Genomic DNA, 12,297 nt, shown 5'->3' with positions numbered 1-12,297 from the left:
ATCTCAGGGTCTCCCTGCCCATTTTCCGTGTTGTAGGCATTTACATAGGCATTTGGGGAAGTCATGGGTTTTCCCCAAAGCATTTCCTACTTACCAACGGCCTAGCTCACAGCAGAGTTCAGAATTTCCCTCAGATCGATACACTTACTTTAGTCTGATATTAACTCATCTTCCTTAAATCTCCCCTTTCTGAGGCAGGGGGCAGCCTTTTCCAAGAGTTCTGATCTTCACCAGGTGTCTCTCTCCTTTTACTCAGGAGGACTTTCCCAAGAAAATCCTACTGCAAGCAAGAAACATCAAGCTTCTCTGTGAGGGCACTACACAGATCAAAGGCACGTGGATCTTTCTCTCTAGCACGTATCTGTTTTACTTATGTTTCAGGTAGGAGAACTGTCTACTTCTTCACTCCTTCTCACACAGTCCTGAAGTCAAACCATCCAGGTTTGGCCAAAGAGGTTTAGTCAGTATAGGTTAGTAGGTGATGGAGTTACTGGTTGTGTTGGTGCATGTTTCAGGGTGTGATAAGTTCTGACTGCTTTTGGAAGAGTTAGCCCTCAGTGTTTGGGGACTTCTGGGAAGCACGGCACTAAAGGACAGAGGGAGGGTGGACTTACAGATAATGGGCCAAGAGCCTGCAGAGCTTTTTGCCAAGGCTGATCTCAGGTCTATGCAAGCCCACAGAAAAACATTGCCAAAGCCAAAATCAAGTCATGGAGGATCATTCTGGGGAGACCACAGAGACCATCTTGTCAACCATTCCAATCTTATGAACAAAGGAACTGATGCTTAGGAAGGTGACCTGAAGGACTTGCCCAAGGCTGGAGAGAGAAGCATGACCAAAACCAGGTCACCTGACTCTAACGAGGGACACTGTCCATCTACCCAACCAAACCAAACTGTCTCTGGCTGGTGACACTCTCCACCTACCCAACCTCTACCAAAGCTCAGAAGGCCAGTGACGTTTCTCTAAAGCATCTCATCTTGTCCAGAGCCTAAAATCACCTCAATGGGGTTGACCACCATGGTCAAACTAATTCCAAGGGACTCCAAAGATAACTTGCTCTATCCGGGGTCCCATCAATTGCAATTCTGGAATCCCTCATCATGGACATCAGGAAGATGGGACTAGATATTGGCCTGTTGGGTGAGGTAAGGGCTACTGAAAAAGAAGAGAATGGTTGGCCTAGGATAAGATGAAAAATACACTTCAAAGGGAATAGACTACTAACCCTGCTGTCCTCCGGAAGCCCCAATCCAACGCTTCAATTCCCTCCTACCCTTGGCCTGCCTCTGTCCTTAAAGTACTCAGTCTTTTGTCTGTGAAAAGACAACAGGATTGGGTCTTTAAGAGAAGAAATAAATAGTAAGTAGTTCTCCAGGTTTTCTGCAGCTATGTCTCATATTTGACAATCTCACACTCACCGACTTGACAGTCTGCTTTCGCTAATCCATATGCATATAAGGTGTATATTACCCCCACGTCTACGAGATTCTCACTTAGCCAACGACATCTGTCTGTGAACTGTCACGAAATGCTAGAATGATTCTTTTTCTTTTGTGGTGTCAATTCCTCTATCTGTCATTATGAACCTTGTTAAATACCCTCTTCCCTCCCCTTATGAAAGGCATGAACTGAGTGCTAAGTTTCAAACATACCCCCTTAGCACATCCAGATGGGGAGAAAAAAAGCACATCTAGCTATCTACTTAATCAAACATCTACTTTTACTCCATCAACGGGGAGGAGGCCCTTTTGTACATTTAACAAATTCAAGCAATTTAGCAACTGGGTTAAAGCCTATGTAAAGTACTTCAACAACATGGGAAATAAAGACACTGGTCTTCTGTCTTAGAATTGGTTAATGGAAGACGTGAAGTCTCAAAGCACGCACAACCGCGGGTTCTTACGGAGCTGCCCTAATGCACTGCTGGGAAAACCTTGTGAAGTTTTCCATCACGGGGGGAGGTGGGTTGACAGTCTTTGCCTTTGCTGTCAGTTCCACTGTGGGAGGCTCCTAAATTTATTACATCTAGGAAATAATTCTGGTGCAAGCCTATCCTGGAGGAAGCAAAGAAGCAAGGCATGCAGCCCGCTCTTCCGAATGTATTGTCTGTTATTACTACAAGGCTGTGGGCCGAGTCTTGGCAACTCCATGGGCAGGGACCTTGGGCGCTTCTCGGTCTAAACTTGATCAAGGGGAGGCAGAGCAAGAAAGAGGTCCCATTGGCCTTTCTTCATCTACCAGCTTGACAAGCCCTAGCTAAACAATATATTCAGAAAGTTAAAAGGAATCATCACAGTGGAGCAGCAGTGTTTTCCACTGGTGTGAATGTCTCCATCAAATACCATCTCTGCTAAGTCATCAAAATGCTCAATACCACCTGTTAGAAGATCAGATGTCAAATATTACTTTTGGATCAAGAAAGAGCTTTGTCTCTTTTTTTGCAATCTCCTCACTTTGGGAGGGTCCATCACCTCAGTTTCCTCATCCACAAAATATGAATAATAGCGTGGTCCAACTTCCTGGGGAGGAGAAGATAGATGAGTGCTTTTTGCTGACTAGCTCAAAAGCCACACAAATATAAATCACTGAGTACTGCACACGCTGCCTTGCTGCTGCTGTAGGCGCCTGGAGCTGTCACTGAAGCCTGCGAGAGCTCCAGGAACCTACAAGAAATATGTGCTGGGAGAGCCGGGTCCAGGGTCTTTTGGTGGTGATGACTGAAACGCTGTTGTAGTGGAGGGGCAGCTGCTAAGTTTATGGTTCTCGACCACTGAACTTGGACTTGCTCTGAGAAGCCTGCTCCATCAGGCCATCCAGCTCCAAGGGCATCAATCATTTGGTGCAACACTGTGTCTTATGGGCTTAATGGTATTGGAATCTGAAGGGCCAGAAGCCGCCCTTGGAAATGAACAAAGGGCTGTTCACAGGCTGGAGGAGTGAGCGCAAGATGGACCTGACTTTTGCTTCACAAATAATCTAATAATAAAGGACTTAAACCAACACGCAGGCTCTATCGATCTATCATAGCGATTGAACGATCAGTAAACGCACATGTGCACCCTACAACCTAGCAAATGGAGCCAAACCTCTCAGTTGTATCCTCAGGTTAGTTACGTGGCTTGTCACCTTTTGATGATCGTGGAATGTGTCCCCTACTACAGTTAATCATCTTACAAACGTATACAAATCCCCCATCTCAACTTGCACCAAGTACTAGCAATAGCCTTTGCTATCATCTATCAATCAATACATTACCCCTTCTCCCCAAATGCAGGGTCATTTACTATAACCTATTGGAAAATGCTGCTCGGCAAAGAATGTTTATGAGATATAATCATAGAAAATAAAGGGATATTATAATGAGAAGTCAACCCTTCAGTTTAATTGCAAAAGACTGTTTGAGCTAAAGGAAATAGTGTATTTGAGCTCTGAAGTGGAAATAAAGTTGCCAGTTTCTGAAACGCATATCATAGAAAATGAGTTCTTTTTCTTCATTAGAAAAAAACGTATCTGCAAGTAATAAGAATATTACGAGTAAATACTAAAAGAATACATAGCCATTGGGCTGTGAGTAGCTACAGAGTACATTATATCTTTGAATAATCTCTAAATCACTGACTTAGAGAAATACTGAGTCCTGGCCTTGCTAAATTATAATCTGTGTTCTTATCCTATAGAAATGAAAAGGATCATCACCCCACACAACCAGAACAGGAGAAGTTTATTATGAATCTGAAGTGTTGCATTTGTAAATTATTCTTTGTCTCCTTTTTGAAAAATAGCTTGAAAATGAACAGAATAATGTATGTATAAGGATAGTATGAACTAAATTGTCATATTCTCTATAGACCTAAGGAGGAAAGAAATGTGGAACTTGCTGTGCTGAAGTTGTTGTTCCTAAGGAAGCACTAAACAGGTGAAGGCAAAACCCTACGATGTGCATGAACCTGGTGCCCCAGATGGACAGAGGAACAAAGAGAAGGTAGGTCCTTCCAGCTCTAAAGCCAGGAAAAAGCAGTTCCTATGCAAATTTGAAAACAAAGATGACAACTCTTTGTTGTTTGACTTAAACAAAATTGTTTTTTCTGAGTTAGAAAAGTCAGATTAACCCTTCAAAATCAGTACCCATAAATGGAAATACCAGTTAACTGTTCTGGTCACTGTTGCAGCCACTGAGGAAACAAAGGAAAAGTATTCTATCTTCCTAGAGAGTAAACAAAATAAGTGTTAACTCTACAACATGGTACAGATGATAAGGGCTGTAGGGAAAAAAGGAAAGAAAGGAGAACAGGAAATTCTTGGGTGGGGGTGGGGGGAGGGTTGTCGTGCTTTACAGAGGGTAGAAGTGACAGTCTCTGAGCCAAGATGACATCGGAGCAAAGACTTGAAGCCAGAAGGAGGGCAGGCAGGCAGGCACCCGGAGGACAGTGAGCTGGTCCAGATGCTTGAAAAGTAGCAAAGCAGAGCCAGGTGGCTGGAGACAAGTGAGCAAGGGGCACAAGAGCTGGACATGAGACATGGGAGAGACATGAGGAAGGAGAGAAAAATCACACATCCTCAGGACTTCGGCTTTAGTCAGAGAGCGCTGGCACACTGTCCAGCGAAGAAGCACACAATCTGACTTCATTTTTCTCAGGCTCTCCCTGGGTGCTGTGAGGGGCGAAGACAGAAGCAGAGAGTGCCTAGGAGGGCCCACAGTTTGCAGATGGAAGGCGACCGTAGTTTGGACCAATATGGTTGCCATGGAGATGAGAGGAGGTTGGGTTCTGGATACCTGTTGGAAGAAGAGCTGGCACGAGGTCTTTGCAGATGGGATGGGAAGAGAAGGAGGCATCCTGGATGACTTCAAGGTTTTTTGGCCTCAGCCGTTTCCAGTTGCTATTAGATAAGATGAAGCAGGTTTGAGGGGAAATATCAGGGATTTGGTTTGAGGCCATGGTAAATATGACATGCCAATTAGATCCCCAGGTAAAGTGTATGAATCCTGATTTCAGAGGGAGGTCTGAACTGCAGATGTCAGGATACACATGACATTGAAAACTATGTCTGGGGCCTTGTGTGGAGAGCTCCAGCATTTCAGGAAGGAGACGGAGAAGCCCATGACACAGGGAAAAACCTGGCAAATGTGGCCTCATGAACATCTACCTCCCTGATGTCATCAGGTCCAGAAGAAATGTTTATTGGTGTTATAGGTAAACTTTAAAGCCCTAGATCAATGCTCACTTACTACTCCTGGAACCAGCTGGGCTTTGCACGAACCACTTTGAATTAATTCTTCCCAGCTCTTCTCAGATAAAGAAACAATCAATTTGCAACTTGGTCGAGGTGAGTCCCAACTGCGAGCCTGCAAACCCCTTTCAGGCACTTGGCCTTCTTCCTCACCTGCTTTCTGCTGGATGTCACCTTCCAAGAATCCTCAAGGACCTCCTTAAGCAGGGGAAAGGAAAGAGAGGGGACTAACATGGACTACCGGGCACTAGGATTGAAAATTTACATCCAGGCTCTCAATCCATCTTGAAGCCAACTCCATGAAGCAGGATTGACCTCTCCTGTTGTAGATACAGATAAGAACATGATGGCCAGAGAGGTGACGTAATTCAACTAAGTTCCTACCGTGGCCTTACCTGGAGCTGGGAGAGACACCGATATCTTCAGGACAGTTTCCACTATAGAGACCCAGAGCTCAACCCCTTCTCCAAAACCATCCCAATTCCTCTACAGATGGGATAGGAAAGATTTATGATGTATTAACACTGAAAAGAGAAAGTTGCTATAACAATACAAAAATAGCTAGACTCAATGTCTATGTACTTTACAGATTGGAAAGCGCAGTCACAAACCTTCATCTTTCCTGGATGTGTCGATCTGATCCCTTTACCAAGACTGGTGCTGCCAAGATCGGCAACTTGGCCTCAGGGGAAACAAAACACTGAAAGTGACCTGGAAAGAAAGACTCTTCACCAGCGGGAGGAGGATGTCTTAAATGTCCTTAATGAGTCCTTGGAGGGATCTCAGCTCTCTGCTGGGAAACAGGGCATAGGCAGGGGGCATAGCTGAGAGAAGTGACCGAGATTTGTATTCCAGCCCAACCACTTAGAAACTGAATACTTCAAAAGTATCGAACACTGATTCAGTGCTAAGTATCCATTCAAGGTTGCTTAGCGCACATTGATTCATTCAGACTGTGGACGTTACTGATGAAGATCTGACTGTTGGTGGTGGTGTCATATTCCCATTTTTACGGAAGAGGAAACTGAGGCCCGGGGAAGCCTAGGAGCTTGCCAAGCTCCCAAACGCAGTTTGGCTCCAGGGTCTGGCCCTTAACCTTCAACCCCGGGCAAGCCACGCTCTCTGAACTTGAGTATCCTCGTTGCGTTGTTAGACGGAAAATAACCTGGCAATAATAGTCTGGCAATGTCCTCCACATAGCTGGGCTCAATAGGGCTGTTACCTGAATATGACTGTTCGCCTTTGGTTAATTGTCTCTTTTGAGGAAACTCTTCTAGAGCCCCCGCAGGTAGAGAAGACCAGCGCTTCCTACACCAGCTCGAGTACCACTGAGCAGCTTCACCCTCTGTGTGTCCACAGGCTTTGTGTCTGAATTTACCACAGCGCGTTGCACGTCAAAATGCAGTTGTTTCCACTTTTCTGGATTAGCAGTTAGAGGCCCTTCAGGGATAAGACCACATCTGATGCTTCATGGGGACTACCTGTCTCTCAAATACCACCCGCAAAGGTAGGCGCTCAATGGATACACGCTCTTTGCATAAACGAATAAATGCATCCCACCGGAAGGTGTGACACCACCAGAAATAGTGTTCCAATCCCGAACTTACCCCATACAGTCAGTGGGGGGAGGGTGACACTCAGCTCTCGGTTTTCTTTCTCCTAATCTGTTCAGATCACTTCAATATCTGCTTTTCTTTTACTCACGCAAAACATCTTTAAACCTTTTCATTGGAAGGCTTTTGGGTGAATCTATCTCCTCCAAATCACTATATCTGACTCAGTTTGTTTTTCAGTTGCTTCTAAGCAAACGATATTGATAAAAAGTCACTGTTTTTGAGAGTCTAAGTGTATTCTTCTTACAAATATCAAAGGGAATAAGGTGAAAGAATTATCATAAAGTGGGAAGGATTTGCTTGTCAGCTGCCTCACATCCTTGATTCAAAACCCAGCTGCACTGCTGCATTTCTCTGAGTTTCAAAACCAGGAGCCACGGAGCCTCTGGAGAGGACATGGTACACCCTAAGGGGTCTCCTTCTGGGTCCCCAGGCATTTCCCACCCGGGCTCTGCCAGCTGGACGGTCTTGGCTCTGCATGAGCCGCCCCCCACACTTCCCCACCCCTGAGTCCTGGTTCTTCACTTCCAAACCCAAGGAGTGAACCCCAAGGAAAAGGGTCGAGGCCTTGCCCCAGGCTGGAAAGCTTTGGTTTTCAAAAACAGAAGAACCAGAAGCTGGAGGTCATAAAAACTGGGAAAAAGAAACCAGAGCAGCAGAGCCCTTGTTGCAGAAGTTTCATCCCAGTGCTTGGTCTTTTTCCTCAAGTTCATGATCCTTCACACCATACAGAACCACAAGCGTTCTGTATGAGTTTCACACTACAGAAAGATAACAGAATTTCATGTTTTACAGAAAACTTTACCTATTATTTAACAAGATACTTACTATTTCTCAACCGCTGGAGGCAAAGGGATGCTCATTTTATTGCTGTTTAATAGATTTTCTTAAAAAAAAAACCATCATCATCGTAATTACTTACATACATTATCTCATTTAATTTCTCTGAATTCTAGCAACACCATGGGAAAGTTGGTATGCTCTGTAGATGACAAACTGAAACTCAGAGAGGTTAAGTAACTTACCAAGACTCACACAGCTAGTAAGAAACAAAACTAATAACCACACTTATCACCTCAACTATCCTTTTCCTCTACAAAACTCACTCTCCTTTAAAATGCAATCCAGGCTCTGCCAGAACAAAAGCACCCGTAGCTGACTCCATTATTACAGTAAGTTCTGAATAAGTAGACTTTGATTAATTCTATAGGTGTTTTTATTCTTCTGAGAAGATTATCTCGAAAGAAAAAAATGGTAATTTAGCAATTATTGTCTGAATGAACTAAGCTATTTTTAACACTCTAACGTTATGGAAACAGCTATCTATCTATATCTATCTACACACACACACACACACACACACATATATATATATTTCTAAAGAAAAAATGACACCTGTAACTTTTCAGAGGATCACACCTGTTTCAATTTCCACTGATACGTTTTCTCCTCCAATGTGTTTTTTAATGTTTATCGTTTTTATTTTTTATCGAATGAAAGATTCTTTAAATTATACAGTGCTTTACAGTTTAAAAAGTTTCACACACACACACAAAAAAAAAAGTTTCACACACGTGGTTTCACGGAATCCCATAATAACCCTTTTTTTAATCCCCTACCCCTATATAGATCTTCCAATATGCTTTTATTGTTGTCTTCAGCAGCTTTAACTTCTGATGGAAGGGTCATCTCTGGCCCCACGGACCCAGGTTACAAGCCGAGTTCCTTCCGCTCCACCTCTTTGCAGTGGTACATGAGACTGGCTAGTAATAGTAGAGTTCATAATAAATAATAATTACTGCTCACAGAGTCCTCCTCTCTGCTATAGCAAGAAGCGTATGGCAAGGAGTTTTGTATGTGATCTACTTTATTCACCAACAATTCCGGGAGGTAGCTTATATTATTACCGTCAAGGTATAGATGGGGAAACTGAAGCTCAGAGAGGTTAGTGACCTCGGTCAAGGTCACACAGCCCAACGGCCTGGGCTCCTAGCCTCATGCTCTTCTGCCTCAGGAGGCTTTGCCTTGGTGGGATGAACACATCTGAGTCCTCGACACGCACTCCTAGGGAACCACAGCACACATTTAAAGAGAGGAGCCTGGGGGGCGGAGCTAAGAGTGTCGCACTCATCCAAGGTCATGACCCCTCCACCGGGTCATCTGCCTCCCTTGGGGCCCTGCACCCTATGTTTATTGCCTCATTGAATCTTGACAAGGACTCTTTAGGATGAAGTCGCGTTTATTTCTTTTGCAGATAAAGATGAGGCTCAGAGAGGTTCAGTAACCTTCCCAAGGTCACACAAGTAAGGGAAGGACTAGGAATTAAGTCAATGAACCTTCTACAAGTCCAGCCTCCTCTGGGCTTTTAAGCGCGGAGTTAACTGTCTCGGGCTCAGCACAGCAGAATTTCAGGACAAACCAAGTACTAGTGTCTTGGCATATGCTGTTTGTAGCTCAAGGATGGTAGGAGAGACTTCTCCCAGGGATGGCAGAGGCGAAGGTGGTCAACAGGGCCCCTGGCCTCGCCACGACCAGCCTCCTTAGACGGGCCACAGCCTTCCCTGGCCTCACTCAGCTGCCCGTTCCCTTTGCCCGGAGGCACTTCTCTCCACTTGAAAGGCCTGCCCAGCCTGCCGCTTCGAGGCCCCAGAGCCCTTTCTCGCTCTTCCCATGGAAAGGCGCGGTCCCGTTTTGTTTGTCCTGCTCGCAGCGATGCGCCGCCGTTTATCTGAGCCTTACCGATGCGCCCCTGCAAGTCTTGAAAGGCCGCGGTCTGGGCTCGTGTAACAGACCCTCCCCTGGCGCCTGGGCGGGGGTTGGAGGCGATGCCCAGCACAAATCTGTTGAATTCATGACTCCTGCTCTTCTGCTCAAACTGAGCACTCTCGCCGGGCTCCTGCCGGGTGGGGCCTGCCTGATCAGAATGACGGATTCCTCGCGGAGGACGAAGAGGTGCGCCATCAGAGCCGGCATTCCCGTTTGAATCGACACTCAGCGCCTTACACTCCCGCTTCGGGGCTCGCGGAGGGAGAGGCTGAGGCGCAGAGAGCCGAGGAGGGGTTACAGGTTTGCCTTCCGAGCCGCCCGCGCCGCCGCCGCCCTTTCACACTCGCGTGTGCACACAGGCCAAGCCGGAAGGCGCGATCCTAACTTGTGCCTCGAGCGGGTGGGAGGGAAGAGAGACGAGAGGTGTTCCATTGGTTGTCTGGGAAAATGAATTGCACCTTCCCCTCACTTGCGGAGGATCAACTTTTCCCACCCCCTCGGGTGGGCACTCATAACCTGGGGTCGCAGCCAGAACCGGGAAGCCAAGTGGCCCTAGCTGGAGGGAAACGAAGCCGGGCGGGCAGTGGGCTGCCCTAGACGTCGGGGAAAGTGCTTCACGGGACCCCGAGTGCCCCGGGCGGGCGAGCACGCGGGTGCCCCGACGAGCGGCCCGGGGCACAGGGTCGTGGGTCCCCTGGAGGGCGCCCCGGCTTCAGCGGCCCCGCACGCGTCGTCCGCGCCGGACCCCCAAGGGTTAAGCGCGGGCCCCGCGGCGCGGTGGCAGACACGCCAGCCAGCCCGGGACGCGGAAAGGCGGTCACCGCCGGCCGCGCGGGGCCGCGGCGGGATGCGGCGCTGGAATGAGGAAGCGCGGCGGCGCGGGGAGGGCTGGGGCGCGCGGGCGCGGGGGTGGCGGCGGCGCGCCCAGCGGGCCCGGCGCAGGCGAGCGGGCTGCAGCCGGCGGCGGCGCCAGCAGGTACTGCCCGTGCCCGCCGCCGCCCCGAGAGCCTGGGCTCGGGGGGGGCCGGTGTCCAGCCCAGCGCGGAAAGTTTGCGCGCGCGGCCCCGGAGTTGCGGTCGGGACGGCGCAGCGCGAGCGGGCGACCGGCGGCAGGGGCGACGCGTCCCGCTGCGAGCCCCGCTCCGAGTCCCGCGCTGCGCCCGGTTCCGAGTCCCGCCCCGCGGCCGGTCCCCGTCCCTCTCCGAGCCCCGCTCCGCGTCCCGCCCCCCTCCCGGCTCCTGTCCCGCTCGGTGCCGGAGCGTGCGCGGGGTCCGAGGCGGCGGCGGCGGCGGCGGCGGCGGCGGCGGCGGCGGCGGGGCAGGGCGCGCCGGTACCGGCTTGGCGCGCAGCCCCAAAGTTTGTGGAGCGCGGGCTGCGGGCGCGCGCTCGGGCCGGGCGGCCGCAGGTGGTGGAGCGCTGGCCCGCGGGGGCGCGGCGCGGAGCCCAGGTACGCGGCCCGTGGGCGGCGCTGTGCGCGCGGGACGGGCCGACCGGCCGGGAGCGCGAAAGCCCGGTGGCGGCCGGCGGGGGGTGGGGAGCGCAGGGGAGAAATGGGGAACAATGCGAGTGAGCAACTTCAGGAAGTCATTGTGAAAGAAAGCTGGGAAGAGCTGGGCGGCCGAGCGAGCCGGGCGCTCTGACAAGTGCCTGCGCGGCCCGCGCCCGGGGCGGCGTCTGCGGCGACGGTCCTGGGTCCCCGCGGAGCGCAGCCGAGCCCGGGCGGGACGCTTGGCCGCGGCGAGGGGGCCGAGCAGGCGAGCCCGGCTCCGAGGTTGCTCTTGGCGCCCGAGGATCGGTCTTGGACCCCCAGAGTGCGACGCACACATCCACGTGAGTGTTTCCAGGTAGAATTTCCGTAGGAAAACTTGGATTAAAAAAAGAGAGAGAAAGAAAGAAAAGACGAGGCGGTTAGATGTGTAAGTCCTGGTTTCGCTCGGGTCCGCCTCTCCTCTTTGGGGACAGTGGGAGCGCTGACTTTTGTCAAAGCCTGGGCCACTTGGTGCTGTCACTGCAGGTGCAGGGCAGGCCGGCCGCGGGACACCTGTGAGCCGCCCCGCTGTCCGCGTGGGGAGGACACCGTGGTCCCGGTCGTGTTTAAATCGATCTACGCTTATATAGTGAGATCACGGAAGTCAGCCTTTATAAAGTCATTCATAACGCGCTTTCTTTTCTTATTTTTGACGTGAGAGCTTTTTGTTTATACTGTAAAATAAACAGATCGAGTCTGAACTTGCTTTCCGCAAAATCGGAATTATCCCGGTTTGAAAAGTTGGTAGTACTTTTGCCGAGTGCCGTTTTGGCTGTCAGGTTACGAAACCCCTCGGTCAAAAGGCGTCGGGTTACTTGCGACTGTATTTGAAACGTGTTTGAAAAATTCGTCAAGGATCCTTGGTGATTCCTAAGGAATCTCCTGAAGGTGTGATTGTTTTTTTCTTCTAAGTTGGAGGCACGGAGTGTAGCATCTGGAGAAGCAAAAAGGGTTACGATTCGATTCGCAGGGTCTGATCCGGCACTTACAAATGCAGTTTCCATTCTCTCTGGACTGCAGCCCCCGGAGTGAATGTCAAGGCCCTGTGCTTCCCTCAATTTCAACACTCAAAATTCCCCACCCTGCTCCCCACGGGGTATTTCAGCTCTGAGGTACCTTATTTTAAACTTGGAAAGACAAACTGTTATTGAAGAAAT

At 49.5% G+C, this 12,297-nt stretch overlaps 1 protein-coding gene and 1 long non-coding RNA gene across 7 annotated transcripts in view; both read left to right on the top strand.

Moving 5' to 3' along the window:
* Positions 1–254: 254 nt before the first annotated feature.
* On the top strand, positions 255–7,510 carry LOC116759367. Its single transcript, XR_004351426.1, has 3 exons — positions 255–381; positions 3,853–3,986; positions 6,593–7,510. It is a non-coding gene; the product is annotated as an uncharacterized LOC116759367 (long non-coding RNA).
* Positions 7,511–11,068: 3,558 nt separating this feature from the next.
* Positions 11,069–12,297, top strand: part of IKZF1 (IKAROS family zinc finger 1) — an 86,971-nt gene continuing 85,742 nt past the window's right edge. For 3 of the 6 annotated variants that reach the window (XM_032643048.1, XM_032643047.1, XM_032643046.1), the window contains exon 1: positions 11,069–11,442. The gene's annotated coding sequence lies outside the window, so the exon portion shown is untranslated. The remainder of the gene's footprint in view (positions 11,443–12,297) is intronic. The other 3 variants (XM_032643045.1, XM_032643043.1, XM_032643042.1) reach the window with 2 other exon arrangements.

Source organism: Phocoena sinus, chromosome 9 (genome assembly GCF_008692025.1).
Source record: "Phocoena sinus isolate mPhoSin1 chromosome 9, mPhoSin1.pri, whole genome shotgun sequence".
Taxonomy (NCBI): domain Eukaryota; kingdom Metazoa; phylum Chordata; class Mammalia; order Artiodactyla; family Phocoenidae; genus Phocoena; species Phocoena sinus.
Note: the sequence above shows the minus strand (reverse complement) of the source record. Positions and strands in the feature narration are given on the sequence as shown.